Genomic DNA, 26,414 nt, shown 5'->3' on the forward strand with positions numbered 1-26,414 from the left:
TTCCTTTTTAAAGTATACTGAATGAATTTAGATGATTTTTTTCTATGTATTTATTTTCAGGAAAAATAGTGTTTAAGGAAGGAAAATAATTTGTTTCTTATTGTATATAAAATACGGTTTTTTTTATCTGTGATCTTTACAAATAACCCCCCCGTATCATAGTTTATTAAAGTATATTTATTTATTTTATTTTAGAACTATTTTTGGTCATTTGTATAACAGGCCTATGTCTTTTGTATGTTTTTTGATTGATGTAAAAAAAGGACTAAGTGTAGAAGTTGTAATTATTTCATGGTTTTGTCTTTTTTCAAAAATCTACTTCAGTAGTATTTTCTAGTTATAGTATAATTAGAACTCTTTCTAATTAAAATTGCTAAATAGTTTTAATGTGTGGCATATGGTGTTTGTATGAGTGTGGTGTGTGGTGTGTGTAATGTGTGGTGTATGAGTGTATGTCATCACTATGGTGTGTGTTGTGTGTAATGTGTTGTGTGTAATGTGTGGTGTATGAGTGTGTGATGAGTGTGATGTGTGCTGTGTGTGGTGTGTGGTGTATGAGTGTGTGTATGAGTGTGGTGTGTGTAAAATGTGGTGTATGAGTATGTGCGATGACTGTGGTGTGTGGTGTGTGTAATGTGTAGTGTATGAGTGTGTGTAATCTGTGGTACATGAGTGTGTTTATGAGTGTGATATGTGTAATGTGTGGTATATGAGTGTGTATCAGTGTGGAGTGTGTTGTGTGTAATGTGTAGTATATGAGTGTGTATGAGTGTGGTGTGTGGTGTATGTGGTGTATAAGTGTGTGTATAAGTGTGGTGTGTGTAATGTGTGGTGTATGAGGATGTGTGATGAGTGTGGTGTGTGTAATATGTGGTATATTAGTTTGTGTACGAGTGGGGTATATGTGGTGTATGAGTGTTTATAAGTGTGGTGTGTGTAATGTCTGCTGTATAGGGTGTGTAATGAGGGTGGTGGTTGCTGTGTGTGGTGTATGAGTGTGTGTATGAGTCTGCTGTGTGGTGTGTGTAATGTGTGGTGTATGAGTGTGTGTGATTAGTGTGTGTGGTGTGTGTAATGTATGGTATATGAGTGTTTGTATGAGTGTGATGTGCGTAGTGTGTGGTATATGGGTGTGTGTGATGAGTGTGATGTGTGGTGTGTGTAATGTGTGGTGTATGAGTGTGTGTATAAATGTGGTGTGTGGTGTAATTTGTGGTGTATGAGTGTGTGTATGAGTGTGGTGTGTGGTGTGTGTAATGTGTGGTGCATGAGTCCGTGTGTGTCATTGGTGTGTGGTGTGTGTCACGTGTGTTATATGAGTGTGTGTGATGAGTGTGGAGTGTGGTGTGTGTAATGTCTGCTCTATGAGTGTGCGTGATGAGTGTGGTGTGTGGTGTGTGTAATGTGTCCTGTATGAGTCTGTGTATGAGTGTGGTGTGTGTAATGTGTCATCTATAAGTCTGTGTATGAGTGCTGTGGTGTGTGAAATGTGTGGTGTATGAGTGTGTGTGATGAGTGTGGTGTGTAGTGTTTGTAATGTGTTGTGTATCAGTGTGTGTGATTCTGTGGTGTGTGGTGTGTGTATTGTGTGGTATATGAGTGTGTGTATGACTGTGGTGTGTGGTATGTGTAATGTGTTGTGTATTTGTGTATGTATGATTATGGTGTGTGGTGTGTGTAATGTGTGGTATATGAGTGTGTTGAGTGTGGTATGTGCTGGGTGTAATGTGTCATATCTGACTGTGTGTCTGAGTGTGGTGTGTGGTATGTCTACTGTGTGGTGTATGAGTGTGTGTGATAACTGTAGTGTGTGGTTTGTGTAATGTGTGGTGTATCAGTATGTGTGAGTGTGGTATGTGGTGTGTGTAATGTGTGGTGTATGAGTTTGGTGTATGATGTGTGTAATCTGTGGTACATGAGTGTGTGTATGAGTGTGATGTGTGTAATGTGTGGAGTATGAGTGGGTGATGTGTGGTGTCTGTTGTGTGTGGTGTAATTTGTGATGTATGAGTGTGTGTATGAGTGTGGTCGTGGTGTGTGTAATGTGTGGTGTATGAGTGTGTGTGATTAGTATGGTGTGTGGTGTGTGTAATGTGTGGTATATGGGTGTGTGTGATGAGTGTGCTGTGTGGTGTGTGTAATCTGTGGTATATGAGTGTGTGTATGAGTGTGATGTGTGTAATGTTTGGAGTATAAGTGTGAGATGCCTGGTGTCTGTGGTGTGTGGTGTATGTGTGAGTGTGGTGTGTGGTGTATGAGTGTGTGTATGAGTGTGGTGTTTAATCTGTGGTACATGAGTGTGTGTATGAGTGGGATGTATGTAATGTGCAGTATAGGAGGGTGTGTATGAGTGTGGTGTGTTTAATGTGTGGTATATGAGTGTGTGTGATGACTGTGGTGTGTGTAATGTGTGTTGTATGAGTCGTATGCATGTGGTGTGAGGTGTGTGTAATGTGTGGTGCACGTGTGTGTATAAGTGGTGTGTGGTGTGTGTAATGTGTGGTGTATCAGTGTGTGTGTATGCGTGTGGTCTATGGTGTGTGTAATGTGTGCTATGTGAGGGTGTTATGAGTGTGGTGTATGGTGTTTGTAATGTGTGGTGTATGAGTGTGTGTGATGAGTGTGGTGTGTGGTATGTGTAATGTGTCCTGTTTGAGTATACGAGTCTGGTGTGTGGTGTGTGTAATGTGTCATATATGAGTGTGTGTATGAGTGTGGTTGTGGTGTGTGTAATGTGTGGTGTATGAGTGTGTGTGATGAATGTACTGTGTGGTGTGTGTAATGTGTGGTAACAATGTGTGTGATGAATGTGCTGCGTGGTGTGTGTAATGCGTTGTGCATCAGTGTGTGTGAATTGTATGGTGTGTGGTGTGTGTAATGAGTGACACATGAGTGTATGTATGAGTGATGTGTGTAATGTGTGCTATATGGGTGTGTGTGATGAGCGTGGTGCGTGGTGTGTGTAATGTGTGGTGTATGAGTGTGTGTATGACTGTAGTGTGTGGTGTATGAGTGTGTGTGTATGAGTGTGGTGTGTGGTGTGTCTAATGTGTGCTGCATGAGTGTGTGTGTATAAGTGGTATGTGGTGTGTGTCATGTGTGGTATATGAATGTGTGTGATGAGTGTGGAGTGTGGTGTGTGTAATGTGTCCTGTATGAATCCGTGTATGAGTGTGGTGTGTGGTGTGTGTAATGTGTCGTATGTGAGTCTGTGTATGTGTGTTGTGTGTGTAATGTGTTGTGTATAAGTGTGTGTGATGAGTGTGGTGTGTGGTGTCTCTAATGTGTGGTGTATGAGTGTGCTGTGTGGTATGTGGAATGTGTGGTATATGAGTGTGTGTATCAGTGTGATTTGTGTAATTTGTTGTATATGAGTGTGAGTATTAGTGTGGTATGTGTAATGTGTGGTATGAGTGTGTTTGATGAATGTGCTGTGTGGTGTGTGTAATATGTGGTAAGAGTGCGTGTGATGAATGTACTGTGTGGTGTGTGTAATGTGTGGTGCATCAGTGTGTGTGATTAGTATGGTGTGTGATGTGTGCAATGTGTGGTATATGAGTGTATGAGTGTGATGTGTGTAATGTGTGGTATATGGGTGTGTGTGATGAGTGTGGTGCGTGGTGTGTGTGATGTGTGGTATATGAGTGTGTGTATGACTGTGGTATGTGGTGTGTCCAATGTGTGGTGCATGAGTGTGTGTGTACAAGTGGTGTGTGGTGTGTGTCACGTGTGGTATATGAGTTTGTGTGATGAGTGTGGAGTGTGTTGTGTGTAATGTGTGCTCTATGAATGTGTGTGATGAGTGTGGTGTGTGGTGTGTATAATGTGTGTTGTATGAGGATGTGTGATGAATGTGGTGTGTGGTGTGTTTAATTTGTAGTATATGAGTGTATGAGTTTGGTATGTGGTGTGGGTAATGTGTGGTATATGAGTGTGTGTGATGAGTGCGGTGTTGGTGTGTGTAATGTGTGGGGGATGAGGGTTTGTGATGAGTGTGGTGTGTGGAGTGTGTAATTTGTGGTATATGAGTGTGTGTATGAGTGTGGTGTGTGGTTTATGTAATGTATCACATATGAGTTGTGTGTGAGTGTGGTGTGTGGTGATTGGAATGTGCGGTCTATGAGGGTGTGTGATTAGTATGCGTCATGTGTGTAATGTGTGATGTATGAGTGTGTATATGAGTGTAGTGTGTGGTGTATGAGTGTGTGTATAAGTGTTGTGTGTGTAATGTCGGGTATATGAAGGTGTGTGGTCAGCGTGGTGTATGTGGTGTATGAGTGTGTGTGTGTGCTGTGTGTAATGTGTGGTCTATGAGGGTATGTGATGAGTGTGGTGTGTGGTGTGTGTAATGTGTGGTGTACAAGTGTGTGGTGAGTGTGGTAAGTGGTGTGTGTAATGTGTGGTATGACTGTGTATGAGTGTGTGTATGAGTGTGCTGTGTTCAATGTCTGGTGTATAAGTGTGTGATGTGTGTGGTGTGTTTAATGTGTTTTATGGGAGTGTGTGATGAATGTGGTGTGTGAGGTGTGTAATCTGTGGTATATGGGTGTGTGTGATAAGTGTGGTGTGTGTAATTTCTGGTTTATGAGTGTGTGTGATGAGTGTGGTGTGTGGTGTGTGTAATGTGTGGTATGAGTGTGGTGTGTGTAATGTGGTGTGTGAGTGGGTGTATGACCGTGGTGTGTGGTGTGTGTAATGTGTGGTGTATGACGATGTGTATGAGTGTGGTGTGTGGTGTTTGTAATGTGTGCTGTGTGAGTGTGTGTATGAGTCTGGTGTGTGGTGTGTGTAATGTGTCATATATGAGCAGGTGTATGAGTGTGGTTGTGGTATGTGTAATGTGTGGTGTATGAGTGTGGTGTTTGGTTTGTGTAATCTGTGGTACATGAGTGTGTGTATGAGAGGGATGTGTGTAATGTGCGGTATATGAGTGTGCATATGAGTCTGGTTTGTGGTGTGTGTAATGTGTGGTGTATGAGTGTGGTGTGAAGTGTGTGTAATGTGTGGTGCATGTGTGCGTATAAGTGGTGTGTGGTGTGTATAATGTGTGCTATATGAGTGTGTGTGTTGAGTGTGATGTGTGGTGTGTGTAGTGTGTGGTGTATAAGTGTGTGATGAGTGTGGTGTGTGTAATGTGTGTTTTTTGTGTGTGTGATGAGTGTTTTGTGTGGTATGTGTAATGTGTGGTATATGAGTGTGTGCGATCAGTGTGGTGTGTGGTGTAATGTGTCCTGTTTGAGTGTGTGTATGAGTCTGGTGTGTGGTGTGTGTAATGTGTGGTGTATGAGTGTGTGTGATGTGTGTGGTGTCTGCAATGTGTGGTGTATGAGTGTGGTGTATGGTGTGTGTAATGTATCCCGTATGAATTGTGTATGCGTGTGGTGTGTGTAATGTGTGTGATGAATGTGCTGTGTGGTGTGTGTAATGTGTGATGTATGAGTGTGGTGTGTCGTGTATGTGATGTATGTGTGTGTGTATAAGTGCTGCGTGTGTAATGTCGGGTATACGAGGGTGTGTGATGAGTGCGGTGTATGTGATGTATGAGTGTGTGTATGAGTGTGGTGTGTGTAATGTGTGGTGTACGAGTGTGTGTATGAGTGTGGTGTGAGTAATGTGTGGTGTGTGTATGTGTGTATGAGTGTGGTGTGTGTAATGTCTGGTGTATGAGTGTGTATGAGTGTGACGTGTGGTGTGTCTAATGTGTGCTGTATGAGAGTGTGACCTGCCGCCCGCCCTCCTCACTGGGCCCTGGATATCCTGGCTTGGCCAGCCGCGCCCTGTGTCTCTGCTGCGCGCCCCGCCCGGCTTCCCGTGCGCACGCGCGGCCTCCCCGGCACCGTCTCCGCCTCCCGGCCGGCGGACACGAGGCGGAGGACCGTGCGCCTGCGCGGAGCTGGAGTCCGGCAGGCCGCAGCCGTGTTGGCCAGCGGTTGCCCTGGGGACCGGCTGGATCCCTCCTTCCTCCGGTCCCCAGCCCCACGCCTTTCCACACGGAGACGTGGCTCACGGCGCCGGGCCCAGCTGCAGCCGATGCCCGGCGAGAGGCGGCCGCTCCCAAGATGTCGCAGATGGCCATGTCCGAAACCTAGGGTAGGGGCCTGGCGGGCGGAAGTCGCGAGGGTGTCGGGGACGAGGGGGCGGGGTGTCGGGTCGCGGGGTCCCGGGACTGGACCCGGAGTGCGCGGGCCTGGCCATACCGGGCCCATCTCCGTGATCCGCTTTTGCAAGTTTCCTCCTGCGTTTTCTCCGCGCTTGCCTTCTTGGCGTTTTTCCTTTCTGAGTTTAATTTAAGTAGCTCAAGGTGGGGAAGCCAGAGTGATGCTCAGTCTCAGCTGCGGTATTTTCCATCCCGGGCGATGTGAAGGGCTTAGGGCGAGGCCTGTATTTCAGTGTGTTCCGCAAATATTCGGGCTTGACCTTTCCTGGTTTGGAATTCCTTTCTTTGCACTGGGATTATAATAAGGAGTTATCGACAGACTAATCCGTCTCTTCCGCTGAGACTTCTTGCTTCCTTTATTTCTCTTTCAGGGGTGTTTAGCCTTTTCTAGGTTGCATTGTGGCTCTTTATAACGTTGTCTTTTGTCTTTGTAAGACTGTAAACACCTTGAAAGCAGAGTCCCGTCTGTTTAATCTTTGTTTCCCTGACTAGTGTTTCCCTTACAGCACCCAGACCTGGAGGGGCTGAACAAATATTTCTTGAATAAATGAAAGCTTTTCCACCCAATTCATATACGGTGTTGCTTTTTTTTTTTTTTTTTTAACCTGTGTGGTAAAAATAAACAACTTGTACTTTGTTATTTGTTATCAGGGTTGAGTAGATGTTTGCGTACCAGCCGTAATCACTCTTTGGAATCTGATTTGGAGTTTTACAGTCCCAGAGAGAGGCTCAAGTTCAAAAATATGTAGCTCCAGCCAAATCAGTCTTGTTTCCATCTGTCCTGGCATGCAGCTTCCTTCCCTTCAACAAACACAGTGGCATGGCATTAGGAGAGCAGGCACCGTGCTTACTGCAGGAACACAACAGCTGTGTCTCTGGTCTCCAGTGGGGAATACAGGATTAACCCAATTATGACACGAATGCATAAAGACCAGGCAAGAGTTCTGAAGGAATGTGGTCTGTGAAAGTATGTAGAAAGCAAGTTGATTGGGTGCTTAGGGAGGCACTAACAAGGCAGCATGCGAACAGCTCAGGCCTGTGGAAAAGGCAGTTCAAGAAAGGGAGTGTGGTCAAGCACCAGGCTGGGGAGAGAGGTGAGGGGGAGGCAGGGAGGAGAGGGCCTTCAGGAGGGTTTCAGTGTGTCTCCTGAGAAAAATGGGAGCTCTTGGAAGGGTTGGCCCGTGTTCGGCGACTCCTGTGACTGGTACTGCCCTGTTCTTGGTGACACTGGGCATGTCTGTTCCTAGAAGGCTTAGGAAACCATCCAGTAAGTCACTAGCTTTGTCAGGACAAGTGTTGCAAATGCTCCTGTGAAATGCTAATGCTCTGGTTCCATTTCTGTCAACTTGATGTTGGAATGTATTGATTATCTTTTTTCTTTCATTTTGAGATCTTCCTAGTTCTTGGTATAGTAAGGGATTTTCAACTGAAACCTGGACGTTTTTGTATTACATTATAAGACTTGGATCTTTTTTAGCTCTTTTAATTGGCTTCCTTTCTTGGGTACTACCTCATCACCAGCAGGTGGGGGTAGAAGTCCAGATTCCTCCCTCGGCCTCCACTGACACATGAGAGGGATTCTTGTTACTGCTGGGTGGGGATGAAAATGTCTAGTGCCCCTTCCCCATGATCTTCCCTGACACAGCAGCAGGGGCAGGAGAAGAGCTCATTACCCGTCAGCAGAAAGCCCAAGCCCCAGCGCCCTACTTGGTCTTCTCTGACACCACCTCTGTGGGGGTGTTGGTGTGCCTTGGTAAAGCCTTGCCAGGGTGGAAGTTTAGGCTCCCCATTTGGCCTTTACTGGTGTGGGCCATGGTTTTTGCTGTGGTGCTTGGGTAGAGGAGAGTGGTTATTGTGGAAGAGTTTGCTTTCTTGTTCAGCTGCCCCTTAACTGGTCCTGTAGCTTCCAGAGAGAGCAGGCTTTTGTTGGGACTTTTTTCATCTGTACCCATTGGCATTTCTCAGTTACCAGCTTGTTCTCCTTCAAGTCTGAGATATTATGAGGCAAGAGGAAAACCCAGGGAACTCAGCACCATAGCATCCCTCAGGCTGAGAAGTCCCCGGCCCGTCTGCCTTTTTCTCTCTCCCGTGCAGCGTCGTCTTTTTATGTATATGTGCAATCCGCCACGTCTCTTACGTTCTCTTTCACATGTTCTGTCTTCAACTCTCTATAATATATAAACACACACACATATATAGTGTCTAGGGTTTCTAGTTGTACTTAATGAGCGAAACAGGGAAAAGTACTTCTCCATCGTCCTGGAAGCAGAGTCCACCGTGGCTTTAAGGGTAGTTTTTATACATCAAATGCTACATTAGGTTGTTTTCGTGTCCCCCATCCCCCAGCCTGTGCATATAGGCCCCCATTGCTTTTGACCTTTGGAGTCTAGACACCGAGTTTCTTTGTGGGGAATTTTTCCTTTCTTTTTAATTGCTTTTACAGCCTTTGTCTTTGGTCTGCAGTTTCACAATTACATATTTATGTATGGATTCTTATTTATTCACATGGTTCAAAGTTATTTTTTATTCTAATAATCCTTTAATTTTCATTCTGTAAAATTCTCAGCCATTAATTCTTTTAATGTTGTCTCTCTACTCCCATTCTCCTATTTTTTTTTTTTTAATTCCAAAATGCCTTTTAGACCCTTTCCTTCAATCCTCCCCATCTCTTAAGTTCTCTTTCATATGTTCTACCTTCAACTCTCTATACTGCTGCCTGGTAATTTCCTCCAGTTTCTATTCTAATTCACTAATTCTCTCCTCAGTCTTGCCCACTTTGCTTTCTAACCTATCCATTGAGTAATTTTAATTACTATAATTTTTATTTCTAGATATTCTAGATTCTATTAATAGAAATCTATTAATTCTTTCAAGACATCCTATTCTTTCTCTTTAGGATTCACTTCCTTTTTTATTGTATTGATCATATTGAAGATACTTTATCAGGTTGTTCTTTTTTGTGTGTTTTGCTTTGTTTTGAGACAAGGTCTCTGTCACCCAGGCTGAAGTGTGGTGCCACTATTGTAGCTCACTGCAGCCCCAAATGCCTGGTCTCGAGCAGTCCTCCTGCCTCAGCCTCCCCAGTAGCTGGGTCTACATGTGCGAGTCTACAGGTGTGCACCACCATGCCTAGCTAATTTTTTTTACTTTTTGTAGAACTAGGTCTTGCTGCGTTGCCCAGGCTGGTCTCAAACTCCTGGCCTCAAGCAACCCTCCTGCCTCAGCCTCCCAAATTGCTGGCATTACAGGTGTGAACCAGCACACCCAACCTGTGGATTTGTTCTTTTATTGAAATCTTGAAGGACTAAAGTACTGTCTGGCTGATTCACTCCTGGTGGCTTGTTTCCTTGAGTGTTTTGTGATCTTACGTTTATTTTTGAAGCAGCTGTGCGTGGGGGGATTGTGTGTGTGCTGGGTGAGGATGTGCCCTTCCAGAGTGATCTGCGTTTGCTTCTTCTGGGCATCTCAGTGATGCTCCTTTCTAGAGCCACCTTTATTTTTGCTAATTTCCTAACTTGGAGGTTCATTGTCCACATGGTTATTTAAATTTGAATCCCAAGCCTACTTGTGGCGCCAGCCCGTAATTAATTTTCAAAGGGGAACGTTTATCCCATTCTGCTGAGAGAGCAGGCAGAGTCAGGGAAGATTCCGTGCCTGCCTGAGCTAGTGAGTGTGCTTTGGTTGTTCATCTTACCTTTCACTTCGGGCCTAACCCTGAAGAAAACTCAGATTCATTTCCGTGCTCTCTCCATCACTTGGACACCAGCTCTTGTCCCGTCCCACACAGACACTAAAGCCAATCTCAGACTAGCAGCCCCCACCCAAGGCCCTCATTGCTTTTTTCAGTTTCTTCTCTGTTCTAAGCATCTGAAGATTTCCTAAAAGCTCAGCTATGCATTTTTAAAGTATGATATGCTTTATCTAGCATTTTTATGTATTAATATTTGATCCCAAAAGGTTTTCAAACAAAAAGATTTTATATTTACTCTAAATAATTATCTTTTTGTTTGCTTATTAGTTTTTATTTTTAATTATTATGGATATATAATAAGCAGTTGCACATATTTATGGGATACATGTAATGTTTTGATACAAACATATAATGTGTAACATCTGAGCTACAACTGCAGTCTCCACCCCCTGGGCCACGGACTGGCGCTGGAATGTGGCCTGTCACTAACCAGGCTACACAGCAGGAGGTGATGGGCCGGAGGGTGAGCGAGCAAAGCTCCCTCTGTATTTGCAGCAGCAAACCATCACTCCCCAGTGCCCGCATCACCGCCTGGGCTCCGCCTCCTGTCAGATCACTGGGATGTTAGAGTCTTACAGGAGCACAAACTCTACTGTAAACTGCGCGTGCGAGGGATCTGGGTTGCACACTCCTTGTGAGAATCTGATGCCTGGTGATCTGAGGTGGAGCTGAGGTGGCGATGCTGGCACTGGGGAGTGGCTGCGAATACAGATTATCATTAGCAGAGAGAGGTTGCATTATGGTGAGTTGTGTAATTGTTATATATTGCAGTGTAATAATAATAGAAATATAGTACACAATGAATGTAATGCTCTTGAATCATCTGAAACCATACCTACCCCATCGATGGAAAAATTGTCTTCCATGAAACTGGTCCTTGCTAACAAAAAGGTTGGGGACCATTGAGCTACAAGATTCAGAATATGAAATATTTGTTGGAGTCATGACATATTTGTAAATATGGAAATTATATATCTTTTGTCCAGCAAGGTACAGTTCAATAGATATATTACCCTTTGGCTAGTGGAGACTATGATGCAATCTGGATAGTAATAATAATAGAGTATATTTAAGCAAAATTACCATAGCAGAAAATGATGATTTTTTTTTTTTTTTAATGAGACAGAGTCTTCCTCTGTCACCCAGGCTAGAGTGCTATAGCATCAGCCTAGCTCACAGCAACCTCAAACTCCTGGGCTTAAGCAGTCTCCTGCCTTAGCCTCCCAGGTAGCTGGGACTACAGGCTTACACCATGACACTTAGCTTATTTTTTCTATTTTTAGTAGAGATGGGGTCTCACTCTTGCTCAGGCTGGTCTCCAACTCTTGAGCTCAAGCAATCCTCCCACCTCAGCCTCCTAGAGTGCTAGGATTACAGGCATGGGCCACCACACCTGGCCTGGAACAAATATTTCTTAAAGTCCATGCTTAGATATATGAATAGTTTAAGTTCCAGGATTACACGGATTTGTGAAATTCATTTTTCTGTGTACCTAAGTACACAAACATTTGAATCTTTAAACTGTGTTATACATTGTTCTTTTCCTCTCTTAAGACTTACTATTGCCTACATATTACCAGCTTCTTTACCTGGTTTTCTTCTTTTCTTTACAACTTATACAATGTATTGGGCTTCATTTCTTAAATAGAAGAGGATATTGAACAAGACTCAGAAATTCCAATATTCGGGCCAGGTGCGGTGGCTCATGCCTGTAATCCTAGCACTCTGGGAGGCCGAGGCGGGAAGATCGCTCGAGCTTAGGAGTTTGAGACCAGCCTGAGCAAGAGTGAGACCCCATCTCTACTAAAAATAGAAAGAAATTATCTGGACAGCTAAAAATATATATATAGAAAAAAATTAGCCAGGCATGGTGGTACATGCCTGTAGTCCCAGCTACTCAGGAGGCTGAGGCAGAAGGATCGCTTTAGCCCAGAAGTTTGAGGTTGCTGTGAGCTAGGCTGACACCACAGCACTCTAGCCCGGGCAACAGAGTGAGACACTGTCTCAAAAAAAAAAAAAAGAAAGAAAGAAATTCCAATATTCTTGTCAGCCTGGCGAGCTTGACCATTTTCTCTTTAATTTCTTGGGTTGTAAAAGCATTCAATGAAAATGATTAAGCCTGACATGCATTATTTATTTGTTTGTTTATTTTTATTATGGAAAAATATAGGTAACATAAAATATGCATTTTATGTGTATAGTTCATTGGCATTAAGTACATTCACATCGTTGTACAGACGTCACCACCATCCACCTCTAGAGATTTTTCATCTTCCAAACTGCTGCTCATCCCCATTAGGCAACAGTTTTCCACTCTCCCTCCTCCTGCTCCTGGCAACCACAATTCTTCTTCGTGTCTCTATGAATTTGACTCTCATGTAAGTATTTGTCCTTTTGTGACTGGCTTATTTCACTTAGCACAGTGTCTTCAGGGTTCATCCATGTTGTAGCATGTGTCAGAATTTCTTTCCTTTTTAGGGCTGAATAATACTCTGTGGTGTGTATGTACCACATTTTGTTTATCCATTCATCCCTCAGAGGACCTTCTGCCTGTTGTGAATAATGCTGCTATGAACACCGGTGTGGCATGCAGTGAGAAACCTAAAACTATTGGCATTTTTAACTGCCGGCATAATCTAATAGCGCTATTCTTTGAGTTCAATTGCCTGTAACCATCTGAATATCACGAGAAGTTGAATAGGCTTCACCTCTGAGTGATGATGAATATAGTTCTTAAGAAACAGGCAGGGCACAGTGGCTTATGCCTGAAATCTCAGCACTTTGGGAGGCCAAGGCAGGAGGATTGCTTGAGGTCAGGAGTTCAAGAACAGCCTGAACATCATAGCAAGACCCCACCCCCATCTCCTACAAAAAATAAAAAAATACTAGCCAGGTGCGATGGCATGCACCTGTAATCCCAGCTTCTTAGGAGGCTGAGGCAGGAGGATCACTTGAGCCCAGGAATTTGAGGTTGCAGTGAACCACTGCATTCTAGCCTGGGCAGCAGAGCCAGACCCTGTCCGAGAGTGGCAGGGCTAGGCCACATGTCAGGAAAGAAACAGACTATTGGAGCTTAATGTGGGGAGGGAAGGTAGCCAAGGTTAGGGAGTGTTTGATCTGGAAAAGGAGGCGCGAACAAGGGAGCCAGGACTACGGAGCAGGATGTTCCAGGCCACACGATGAGCTGGGCAGCAGTGGGGCTTGGCGGTGGTGAGTCAGGACCGTGGGTGAGGGGTGGGCTCGGCAGTGGAGTGAAAGGGAGAGGGAGTTGGTGTCCTCCTAAACTCTTAAGTTACTGTGCTAAGCAGAACTCAAGTTCTTTGCTAACCAGAAAAAGGGAAGTGACTCACCAAGGGCAGTATGGGGCCACTGATGCTACATTGTGCTAATTAACAAATTCCATGTTGGAAATCCTTTAAGTCCACTTCATAGAAAATAATTCCCCAAATTAAATATATTACTCTGTGTAAGGAAGAAATGAAGAGCACTCTCTACATTGAACCAGACAGATTTTACCCTTGAAGTACTGACCCAAATGTGGGTTAAGCTGTCCTTCTCACGGGCCGCAAGTTACAGGTGAAGGAATAGAAGCAAGACCATGTAAATCTGCAAGTGCAGGTGAAACTTATACCTATTAGTTTTTTTAAGAGACAGGATCTCGCTCTGTCACCCAAGGTTAGAAATACCCATTTTTAAAAAGAAAGAAGTGGACTCCTCTGATTCTATCAGGCTTATTGTTTTGTACAAAAAAAAAAACACTTAAAATTTTCTAGACGAATTTTCTTACAACTGAGTATGCATATTTCTTTGAATAGTGGCTAGCAAAGGAACAAGTTTCATTCATTACAAGAGTTTTTAAACTTCCAACTTCAAAAGAAATTGTCCAGAAAGCAGAGTTTGGAAACCCACTGAAGTAGCATGTAAGCCAAATATCAAAATGCTCAAGTGTAAAAAATTAAAAAGGTAAGTCAAGATTTTATTGTCATTTCACAAGATACTTAGTTACCTCTTTTTTTGTTATATTTACAGCTAAGATTTCATTAAATTTTATGATCATAGCCTAAGAATAAATTCACAGTACCCATTTTGAAGTTATTTTTCATAGTATCTTTTTGTCTTGCAGATTTTTTGTTTAAGTTCTTGGTGATTGGAAATGCAGGAACTGGCAAATCTTGCTTACTTCATCAGTTTATTGAAAAAAAAAAGTAAGTGACATTAGTCATTCTTTTGTGCATGTCTTCTGAGAGTGCTCTCTTGCTCAGATTCCTTTACAGCTAGAAACTCTGATTTTGTTTTCCAGAGGAAAAAAACCATAATTTAAAAGTACTTTAAGAGATTGTATTATTAAACTTTTAGTAATGTGACTTTTTGTTGTGAGCATTTCTATTTAGTAATGGTTCAGTGTACAGGTACTCACGCTGTAAGTTTTCCTGATGCCAACAGATAACATGGTGATGGGGAAAGAAGCAGAGAGATTCTCTGGCAGGGACCCCGTTCCTGACAGAGTGGCTAAAGACGCCCTGGGCGTACACTGTAGATAAAATACTAGCATTGGGTCCTCACTGTGGCCAGCAGTGAAGGGAGTGACTGTCATCAGCACTGCTCTGCAGGCCAGGAAACAGGTTCAGAGAGGCTGGTGTGTGCTCTGGGGCAGTCACCTTGTGACCCCAGGCTCTTGACCACACCGCTGTCCTTTGCCATCGACTCTCACTGCTTTGCTGAGGGAAGTTGAATTTTTTATCCCAAACTCTGTGAGGCCTTGGAAGATTGTAGAAGACTGAAGGTTTGAAAGGCCCTTAAAATAAATAGTGCTTTTATAATAATGGAAAGAATTGTGGAGAAAGACCTGTTTATTTAATGGCAGTCTGGTGAAGGTTCAAAAATAGAAGTAATTTAATGAAGTGCATCTTAAGCAAATATGCACGAGCTACTGTAAGTGGGGGGTGAAGAGGCGAGAGAGCCGGTATGAGATGTCTTGGCGGAGAGCTTTGAAGAATAAAATTCTAAGAACTTACTCTGCTACTTCCTTTTCACCAATCTAGAGCTTGTTGGAGCCTGTGTTTAGTGACATGGACACAGCGTGGGTTAGTCACAGAACCTGTCCTTACTGAATCTAACAAGTATTCATTCACTGGGTGGTCCAGGTTTCTGTGCAAGTTGCCAAGATTTTGCATTGTACGGCCTTAGGAAAGAATATCCCAGAAGGTATTGGGCCATGTACCAAGTTTATGTAATCATTCTCTCCTGGGAGGAGCGCTCCCCCGAAGGGTCCTCCCCAGCTCCTCACACGGAGTGATTCTGGGAAGGTCTGATATTATTTCTCTCATGGCCATGTTGGAATCAGGGTGCTCCTGGCCTTTATTTGTGGCCTTCTGAAGGCTCCTGCCTGGTGTCGTGCCTGGGAGCTTACTCCTGCTGGGATGCCCACGCTCTCTCTGTGCCGTCTGGGCGTGAGACAGGCTGGCAGCGTGCAGCCAGCCACCCCCTCCTCCAGGAAACAGCACGTCCAATTGCCAAGTGGCGTCCCTGATTTCTGGAACAATTAGATTTTGTTCTATAGTTAAAAAATATAAATTAGTCAATGGACTGTATAGCCCTGATATTTGATTTTAGTTTATCCTTTCATCATCACCGAAATCTTCTTTTACAGGCAATGTATTCCAGTTGGGTTTAGCAAAATACTTATTTTGCCTGTCTCCTGCCCATTCAAACAGTTAGTATTGATTTCTCCAGCAAATACTTTCCAAATTATTGCCCTGTAAGAGTAAAATTAATGAACATTCTAACATCTGTAATATGCATAGAGTTTTGGTTTTTAGGTTTGTTCAAGGGATTTTTTTTGGTTCAACTTTTTCCTCCTTTTTCTTTAATCTTTGGTGTCTTCTCACATTTCCTTTGTGGGCTACAGTGCTTTTCCTTCCTTTGACTTTTATTTTTTTAGAATATCTGTCTATTCAAATACAGTAGTTGAAACTATCACCACCTCATTACCAACTGAGTTCCAGACCTGACCCTGGGCAGAACACCCTCCTGAACAGCATGCTGGTGTTCAGACAGGCACCGTCTGTGAGCACCTTGATGGTGCCCAGCTGGGTATGGTTCTGATACGGCATGGCCACCTCTAAGCCTAAGCTTGCAAATGTGTGAAATTTGTTTAGGGATTTCCAGAAAAAGCTTTATCATCTCTTTGAGAGTAGGGACTGTATGTATTGTATTTAAAACAGTGAATGCTTCTTATCAGTGACCTATCTGAGGAATGAATGGCTAAAGTAATTTCCATTTTCCATTGACCGTTGACTTTAGTGTTACTTGTTTTACTCTATAAGCCTATTACCTTAATGTTCTAAAATTAAATATCTTGTTCTTGTTTTTCTTTTTTAGTCAAAGATGACTCAAATCATACAATAGGAGTGGAATTTGGTTCAAAGATAATAAATGTTGGTGGTAAATATGTAAAGTTACAAATATGGGATACAGCAGGACAAGAACGATTCAGGTAGTTTTTTCTTTAACTTAAAAAATATTTGAATATTGGATTTGAAATAATTATATTTTCTCAATATATAAGGTTAAGACCCTCTCATAACCCCCCACCTTCCTTGTGCTGATTTCAGAAATGTCACCTCTGGAAACTGATTGATGAGATAGCTAAAATTCAGTTTAGCTCCATACACCATTGATTCACTAAAGAACATAGTAGAGTCTCGGTGCATCGTAGTTTAGAACATCATTCTCAGGAGGATGTGGTGCTGTGTGTTCCTCAGTATGCTTTTAGGTTAAAATCAAGACAAACTAATGGTGCAATTTTTTTCTATATTTCACTTTTAAAGGAGAATTTTTAAAAGCCTCTTGTGAGGGTTTTGTTTTGTTTTATATTAACTAGAGCATGTTCTCGTGGTTGATATACAACCCACAAAATATTCTTTCCTCCACCCTTTTATTACAATACAATCACAACTGATGCTCACAATGATGACTTCAGATCACTGCAAATGAGGTTATATGTTTAGTATTTTAATTGTTTTTTGCACAGATGCACAAAGTCAGAACAGATATCCACCATTTCAAAATTCAGTGAAATAAAACTCAGCCTACTGTAAACATTTTACTTAATTAAAGTTCAGCATATATTATATACTAAATGCTCAATAATTGCTTATAAAATATTTTAACCATCTTTAATCACAGTCATTCTTCTGGAAGCACTGATTAAACATGGTGGATTCAATCAGACATTTATGTCTTTCCCTCTCTGAACCCCACTGAAATGACTATAAAGCAACTGAAATAGCATGTACTCAAAAAGGCCAAAATGGGGAGAGTACACAACTATGATTGACAGGTTTCTAACAAAACAGTAAACATAGGAAGTGGCTGGTGCACAGCAAGGTGGAGGGAGCTCCGTCTTAACCACTGGGATGGAGGAAACCATTTCTCCCTGCTGAGTCCCAGAAAAGGTCAGGATTTGGAAGCATCAAGTTCTGGGGTGGGGGTGGGGGTAAAAGTGCTCATGCACACGCAGAATAAAGGGTTGAGTCTCTAAGTTGAAATGCGGTCTAGACTCAAGGTCATAAGACACAGCGCAGGGTAGGGGCAGGGTGAGATCTGAAAAGAGGGAAGCTAAGTGAAAGTCTCTGAACCCTAACCCTCTTCTCCCACCTCTCCCCTAGTTGCTGGTAGCCAGGTGTATCCATCCCAGGCAGGAGACAGGATTCTTATCTGTAGAACAATGAATAGCCCAAAAGGAAAGGAGGCTTGAAGATACTGACATTTTGGTTTCCCAGTGAAACAGTCTCCTTCCAATCATCTGACAGTGAAGTCCTCCAAGCCCACCAGCTCCACCCAGACATAAAGAGTTTCTTTTAGGCTTTTTCATTCCTTGCTCTTAATATAAATGATCAGATGGAAATTTGAAGGAAAGTTTCTATAATAAAGAGAAAGCCCAAAGTAAAAAAAGCTGGAACGTATAGAAAACAGGAAAAAATACACTTAAAAAACTACAATATTCTCAGAAATAAGAACAGAGATTGCATTCAAGTACATAATAAGAACAAAATGATATTTTAAAAGATCAACCAGAATAATAGTGTAAGCAGGGTAGCGATCTCCCAGAAAGTAAAACAAGAAACTCGAGGTGACAAGTGAAAGAGACAACACAAAGAATCCCACAGAATTAATCCAGGAGCTGTAAAGCCTGCATGTTAGGAGTTCCAGAAGAGAGAAGAGCAGAGGAAAACTATTCCCTGAAGGAATGAGATTCCAGATGGATTGGCAAATACAAATGAGTGGGAAGGTCCAGACCAGGGCATGTCATGTGAAATTTCAGAATGCCAGGGATGAAGTAAAGATCCAAAAAGGCTCCAGTAGGGAAAGCAGTCACATATAAAGTACTGGAAATTGGGATTGCGTTGGCAATTCCATTGAGCAGCAATGTTGGAAGCTGATACAAATTGGCACATTGCCTTCAAAACTCAGTGCAAAAAATTTTTTTCCACCTAAAATTCTAATCTTAGCTAAACTATAAGTGTGAGAATAAAATCTGAATACCCTTCAAATATGCAAGAATGGGGAGGAAACAAAGGTTATCTTTCTTAGAAGTGTACTTTCTTAGAAAGTTCAGAAGGGTATGCTTCACCAGTGTGGGTGCAGATATGGGACCGTGAGGCCAGCAGGGGCCCAGCCCAGGAGGACAGCACAGGTCTGGGGACAGCGGAGGCAGAGCGAGAGGGCACTCAGGGTGTGGCAGTGCTGCCTTCCTGGGAGACGAGAGTGACAGGAAAGGAAGGCTGGCTGGCTGTAAGTGGGCAAACCCTCCTAGCGAAGCAGAGAAGCAATAAGCTTTAATATTAAAAACTCCAATAGTTTCCGAAGCATTCTGTAGAAATAAGGACGCAAATACCAGAAGAAAGAAAACTGTAAGAGAGTAGAAGTTTTTGTTCATTTGTTTTTTCTATGCTCAAAGTAGTGTCTAGCACATTATGGGCTCAATATGTTTTCTTTAAATGACTTAGTCAATTGAAGAGGAAAAATCACACACCTGAAGGAGGTGCTCACCTCGGGAGAGGCCTCCGGGAGGAACAAAGCAGCAGGTGGCTGTGTTTTGTTTCAAGACTTTTAGTAACATTTTACTTTAAAACTATCTACATGTGTTACACTGGTTGAAATTACTTTTGCAAAAAATTTTAACTCCTCAGGGAAGTATTTTTAAATCCTTAAATTTATATACGTGAATAACTTATACAAGAATCCTTATGTCAAGACAGTTGTGAGGACATTGGTACTTTAAGACAGGAGTCTGCCATCCTCCTCATTTGCCAGCAAATTAATAAATTTCTACTTTTTCTCCTCAAAAAAAAAAAAGGTAGTGTTGTAAAATAAATTCTAGAATAAATTTTCAAGAAGGAGATGTAATACAGCTCACCTGGGTGCCTGCTGAGCTGGAAGAGAAGAGCTGCCTCTTCCCGTGTGTGGGAAGCGTGACCTCCCCCTGCCCTCTCGGCCACGGCCGGGCTGCGGTTCCTGAGACGGGCGCCCCGGGCAGCAGTCGCAAGGTGGGAAGGGCAAGCTCCGCGCGGCCCACCTGCCTTGGAGTCTAAGGGTGGTGCACTTTGCAAGTAGCAAAGTAAGGATGAGCAGTTTTGTTTGTTTTCTGCAAGCCCACAGTTTTCTTTATTGCCCGAGGGTAGGCACTGTTCCTTTCTGTCTTTGGCGTCCTCTTTTCCTGCCACCAAGCATGAGGGGCTTTCTTCACACCAGCCACTCTGACTCTCTGATGCCAGCTGGGTGTCCAAGCACTAAACTCAATTCTGATGCCACCAGAGTTAACAAAGACCGTACAGGTTAAGGACACAGTCCCACAAAACTGTCCCCTGATACAGATGCTGGTCACAAATGGGGAGCACAAATGCGCTTCTGCCCGGCCATCTCCAAACTGGGCGGTTCCCACAGCCCCGCCACACCCCCTCTTCACGTTTGAGGGTTCACTGTGAAGACTCACAGACCTCAGGGAGACACTTCCACTGCCCAGGGTGTTACGTGGGAGTCAGTGCAGGGACAGCCATGGAAGAGATGCACGGGGCAGGGGGCGGGGGGGTGTACACAGAGCTGCCGTGCCCTCTCAGGACACTGCCTTCCAGGACCCCCGTGTGTTCACCAACCCAGAGGCTCTCTGAACCACCTCCTTGTGGGTTTTGTGGAGGCCTCATGACGCAGGCATGGTTGTCAACTCAGCCTCCAGCTCCTCGTCCCTCCCCAGAGTTTGGGGGGGCGGGGCTGGAAGTTCTACCCTCTGATCACAGGTTGGTTCCCTGGACACCATCCCCCAGTCAACTCATTAGCTACAAAAAACATTCTTATCTCTGAGAAAATCACCGAAGTTCTAGGAGCTCTGTGCCCAGAACCTGGGACAAAGACCCCAAATGTGTTTTTTATGATTATTATGCTGCAGTTATTTTTTATTCTGCCAACATTGTGGGGTGTCTACTGGTTACCTAGTGGTGCCCTGGGCCCTGCGCCAGCACCAGGATACTCCGGTGAGCGGCCGCGGAGCCTGCCTGCTGGAAGGGCAGACGGCCGGCACGGAAACACACAAAACCACGTGTTACCAAGTGGGACAGGTGCAGCAGAGGGGACAGCACAGGAGTTGGAGGGTGGGATCCTGCTCGGTTGACCTCACTGAGGATATGGTGTTTGGTGGGACCCAAAGGACAAGGAAAACCAGCCTTGTGACAAGGCCAGACGGGTGGAGGGGCTGGGAGCAGGGAAGAGTGGGACCGGGAGCCTGGTACAGTGGGTGGGGGGACGGCCTGAGCACAGGGCTGGCTTTGAGGATTGGGCTGCCCTAGAGAAAGACTGAGGCCCGCGTGGCAGCAGGGTGGCTGCCAGGTGACCGCAGCGTGGGGGCAGAGGCCTGGCGGTGGTCGGGTGCGGAGGGTGCAGGTGACAGGGGAAGGCATGCCTGGAGCAGGACGTGTGCGGTGTGAGGGACGGGACTTGGCCGGCGGATCGAACGTGGAGGTGGACAAAAAGGAGTCGAGGATACACGTGGGGGTGATTTGCTTTGGAGCCTGGGTGGGGAGTGATGCCCCTTCCTAGGCCAGCGTGGGCCTGGAGGGAGGGACCAAAAGGAATTCTGTCTTGTAACTGTGAAGTTTGCCGTGTTTATGAGGCAGTCTCATGGCCCTGTGGGGGCATCAGTGGGGTCTTAGTGAAGCAGTCTGAGCTGGAGATAAAATCTGAGTCGAATGTCACCAGGAAAGAGAGCCCAGGACCCACGCGGGGGAGCTGCAGTCCCAGCAGGGCAGATTGAAGAGGGTCCGGCGCTGGGGCAGCAGTGGCCAGTGACAGGAGTGAGACCTGGAGACGGCGGGCCGCAGAGGCAGGGGTGGACGAGGACAGAAGTGCCCACTAGTTTTGGGTGCATGGAGCTGGGGGCCCTCGGCAGGCTGCTGCGGGGAGTGTCGGAGACACACGCCAGGGCGGGCGCAGCAGAGAAGGCCGCGAAGGCAGGCTGAGGACTCCGGGCGGCCCGAGGGAGAGTGGCCAACAGGACCGCCAGCATGTTTTTGGTTTGGTGTTTTAGGATGGGAGGTGCCAGGGCCACCTTTATTTTGCTAGTAGAAAAAAGATACAGCAAAGGGGGAGAGGTTGGTAATGCGGGGGAGAAAGCGTGTTACTGAGAGAGAACAGTCCCGCGAATGTGTGCAGGGCCCGGGGCCGGGGCTCGGTCTCCTGTCTGGTGACGGGCAGCGGTGACTGTGGATCCCGGCCGGGAGACGAGGCTGTTCCCATCTGAGGACATCCCTGTTCTCTAGAAGAGGCGGAGGGGACTTTGGGGAGCCGCCTGGGCTTGGCGGTGGCTCTCTTCTGCCTGCAGACGCCTCGCCCTCCTCAGGAGTCTCAAGGGTGACGTCCACTCAGAGCTGCTTCGGCCCTCAGAGAACGTCCTCCTGTCCCAGGCCGGCCTCCCCACCTCCCTGTCGTTCCTGTGACCTGGTTTCAGACAGCGTAACTCCCACACTTATGTTCAGTGTCTTTGAATCATTTCTGTTTTAGAATAACGTCTGCCCTGAGTTGTGGTTCACTAAACAAATGTGGGTGTTTTTGTGGGAAGATGGTATTTAGCAGTGAGGGTCTCAGCTGGTTGGAAGTAAAGCCAGTGTCACTCTTCCAGGTCTGTGACAAGAAGTTACTACGGAGGCGCAGCCGGGGCGCTCCTGGTCTATGACATCACCAGGTAATGCCAGCTGCCAGGGTGGAGGAGGCCGCCCGGCGCTGGCAAGGCGCCCTCTGTGCCGTGTGTGTCCGGGGCAGGCAGCGCGGCTGTCACCCAGGAAGCCCCTTGCCCTTCCATCTGGGTCTTACAGGTCTCGGAATGAGCCCCCACCACTATTTTACCACATAGAGAAACACGTTTGTAAGGGTTCAGGTAGATTAAGCAATTCTTCATGTTTCATTACATTTCTTAACATGATGCCTGGACACTTTCCTCAAGGTTCACGAAGCTTTCTGTGTGGTGAGTTCTTAGAAGTGAGTTACTCTGGGCTGAGATTGCCTGGATTCCAGTCCTGGTCCCGTTACTAGCTGGGTGGCCTCCCCAGGCAAGGTGCTTCAGCCGCCTGGACCTTGGTTCCCTGGTCCGTAGATGAAGGTGATAATAATCATGTCATCCTTGTGAGGTTATTGGAGGTTTAAATTAATGTGAAACATTCATATTGTAGCTACTAGCTACATATGGCAATTTAAACGAAATTAAATAAAGTAAAAAATCTAGTTCTTCAGTTTCACTGGCCACATTTCAAGTGCTCGGTGGCCACATGTGGCTGGTGCCTATTGTGTTGGACAGTGCAGGTTAGAGAACATTCCTGCCCTGAAGAAATTCCATCAGATAACACTGATCTCAGTGTTGCTAGCACGGATCTAGAAAGGTGTCATCTAAACAGTATCCTCAGGGGTTCCTTCTAGGTGGGAACCAGTGCAGTGAGGGGACATCACCCGGCTGCTTCCCTGTTCCAGGCTGTGTCCTCAGAGCTGGGTGCTCTGGGAGAAGGCAGGCAGCTCCCGGCCCAGCCCGCACTGCGCTTGCCTGGTGAAAGGCTCAGCTTGCTAAAGTGTGAAGTCATCAATCAGGATATCAAAGTGTCATGGTCAGAAATTTGTCCTTAGCACATGAGCTGAAAACAGCAGGTCTGAGAGTCGGTCCTGGCTTTACCACTGGCTGCTGTATGACTTTAGGCAACTTAATTAATCTCTCTGGGCCTCAGGTTTCTCATGGAAAAAGGGGGGGTAATAGCAGTCCATCACAGAGTCCTTATAAAGCGTCAGTGCGATAAATTCCTAAAAAACAAAGTGCCAGCACGTTGCAGGGTTGACTCGGTGGCAGCCATCAGCTGTCGTCTTGCTCACCAGTCATTGTCTGAACCGTGCCTGGCACATACTAAGAGCTCAACAGATATTCGTAAAACGAAGGAAGGAAATTCTGTTTCCTTTTGCTTGAGCAAATAAAAAACAACAAACTCTCTGGCTTATTGTCTCATTTTTCTGGAAACAAAACAAAACAGACCCTGGGGGTGTGTCATATACTTGGTGCATTCAGGTTATTTGAGTTACCTTAAAGGTGTTGTTGCCATTACCCCAAAATGTTGAAAAGCAGTGTGAGTAGTGAGTATGACTGGAAAGAGTTGCTAGTTTTATAAAATACATGTACTATTTTCACAATCTTATATTACGCAGCCGAGAAACCTACAATGCGCTTACTAATTGGTTAACAGATGCCAGAATGCTAGCGAGTCAGAACATTGTGATCATCCTCTGTGGAAACAAGAAGGACCTGGATGCAGATCGCGAAGTTACGTTCTTAGAAGCCTCCAGATTTGCTCAAGAAAATGGCAAGTGACCTTTCATCTCTTATTGTTTTTCAAATGGCAAATTTGGGGGGTAACAACATTTCTTTGGGTTTAAAACATCTATTGGAGTTTCAAGGTTATATTTAGGAAATGTAGAATTTGAGATTGGTTTTACTATAAATTTAGACTTATTTAGTGTATTTTCAGTATATTGCATTCTGCCTACAAAAGTTACTATGATGACAAAAGCAAATCTATTAACATTCTGTAATGAATTTTTAGTATTAGATCTTTGAATATTAGAGATCTTGAGTTAAAGTGAAATTTATTTATTTATATATATGTGGGGAGGGGGCAGTGGAGAGAGAGAGACACAAACACAGTGTCTTGCTCTGTTTCCCAGGCTGGAGTGCAGTGGTGTAATCATAGCTCACTGCAACCTCAAACTCCTGGGCTCAAGCAATCTTTCTGCCTCAGCCTCCTGAGTAGCTGGGACTACAGGCATGCACCACCTCACCCGGCTAATTTTTTGTTTCTATTTTTAGTTGTTCAGCTTAATTTCTTTCTATTTTTGGTAGAGACGGGGTCTCACTCTTGCTCAGGCTGGTTTCAAATTCCTGAGCTCAAGCTGTCCTCCTGCCTCCGCCTCCCAGAGTGCTAGGATTACAGGTGTGAGCCACCGTGCCGGGCCAAAATTCAGACATTTTAAGTAACTTTAAGTTTTAGAACCAATCAAGAACTACAATATCCTAATATCGGTGTTTGATGGGATTCTAGGACTACCGGATTACATTCTTGGATACTGACTAGTTTCTTGATAAGAAAATAAACATGAGAGAAACACATAAGCCAGAATCATGACAGTTTTCAAAGATCTGTTTAGAAATACAGAAGCTAAGAATGTTAAAAGCACAAAAGGAATTTTCATGTCACCAAAATGTCCACATCTTTACAAGCGAGGGCACAAGAGGCTGGAGAGGTCATGGTTTGCCTGGAGAGCAGCGGAACAGGCCTGTCTGTGAGGACCGGCAGCCCCTCTGCTGGGTAAAAGGAGCGCTCATTCCTATAAGGCCTCTCCACGGGCGGAGTGACAAATTGCGACACAGTCCCCTAGAAAGTGCAAAGACGTGCAGATTGTACTTGTGGTAACACACAGATCGTTTGAAGAAGGAAATTGCTGCTTTTGGCAGAGCCGCGTGGCCGGCGCCTTCTCCCGCTGGGCAGTCGTGCCGGCTGCGGAAGCCTCGTCGCTCCTTCCGTCTCTCCAGTGGATTAAGTGCCGGCACAAGATGGCAGCTGCTTTTCAGAAAAAGTTCGAATGCTTCTAACATTTTAAAAAACATAACTGACACATGTTTATTTTATATTTACAGAATTATATAGTTTTCTGTCATATTTTGTCTGCTGTTCTAAGAATGCTAAATGGGCTTCTAGTAAGTGAAAATTATGATTCGTCTTCTAAATGTGGTGTTGTATTTTGTTTGGTATCAATTTCAGAGCTGATGTTTTTGGAGACAAGTGCGCTAACGGGAGAATGTGGAAGAGGCTTTTGTACAGTGTGCAAGAAAAATACTTAACAAAATTGAATCAAGTAAAAGCCTTTCCATTAATAAACTTCTAGCTCAGTAATATCGCCTTTTAATATTTTCAGGAGCAATTTGGTTAAAGAATATTCTCTCTGCGCCTGCCAACCTAACACCGCCACTTACGGGTTTGCAGCTCACGTCCCGTGGCTGCGGTGAACGCCGCCCTCTGGCCAGGATGGTTTCCGCAGCGATGAAAGGGACGAGAGACCAGCTCCACTGTGGGGGGGGGGGCAGTCAAGGTTTCAGCCAGCGTTTGCTCTTAGCGCCACAGTCTCCGTGGGGTCCTTTGCTTAAAGGAGGAGGAATGGGCCTTTGTCCACTCTCTGTCAGCAACATGCCGGGTCTGTTGGGCCCGTGGCCACATGTAACGGCATGATCGGCGCATCGTGAAATGTTGGCCGTTGCAAATGGGGCGTCATGGAGCTGTGTAGTCAGGAGTCATGTTATTTCTGAAGCTAACTGAGCATGCCTCGATTGTAACGTGCCTCGTTTTTATATTTGTTGCTTCGATAAAAATAACTTGAAATAACTCTAATGTGGGCAACTGATGAAATACTACGTAGTTGTCCCTTACTAGAGTTTTTATTTAAATATTACCAAACATATATGGGTATTCACTTTTTAATTAATTCATTCAAATATCTGAGTGCCTATTCTTTGCCAAGTGCTGGGATACAAAAATTAATCACAATTCTTGCCCTCAAGAAACCATCTTTCAAGGGAGACAATCAAAAGGTAATGATAATCCTGTGAGGCTGATGCAGCGATTGAGAGATGCGCAGGCCCCTGGCGTAACGGAGAAGGGGAAACTGCCCCACCCAGAGGGTGGAGGTAGTGTGGGGGGGACCTCCAGGAGGAGGTGATGGCTGAGCTCAAACTTTCAACGTATAAGGAAGAGTGAGCCAGCAGGGGAGTGAGGGGGAGGGAGTGGCAGGAGGGAAGGTTGAAGAAAGGCAGGAGCCAGCCAGTGGCCCTCATCAAGGATCTAGAACTTTTTCCTGTACGTTATGTGTTCTCAGTGCTGGCTGGGTGCTAGAGTCGCTGGGATGCGTGGGAAACTGTAATCCCAGGCCCCA

General features: G+C 44.8%; 1 pseudogene; it reads left to right on the plus strand.

The window, feature by feature from the left end:
• The first annotated feature begins 6,059 nt into the window (after positions 1 to 6,059).
• Positions 6,060 to 25,494, plus strand: LOC138398820 (ras-related protein Rab-4A-like; annotated as a pseudogene).
• The last annotated feature ends 920 nt before the right edge of the window (positions 25,495 to 26,414 follow it).

This window comes from Eulemur rufifrons, chromosome 18 (genome assembly GCF_041146395.1).
Source record: "Eulemur rufifrons isolate Redbay chromosome 18, OSU_ERuf_1, whole genome shotgun sequence".
NCBI classification, from domain to species: domain Eukaryota; kingdom Metazoa; phylum Chordata; class Mammalia; order Primates; family Lemuridae; genus Eulemur; species Eulemur rufifrons.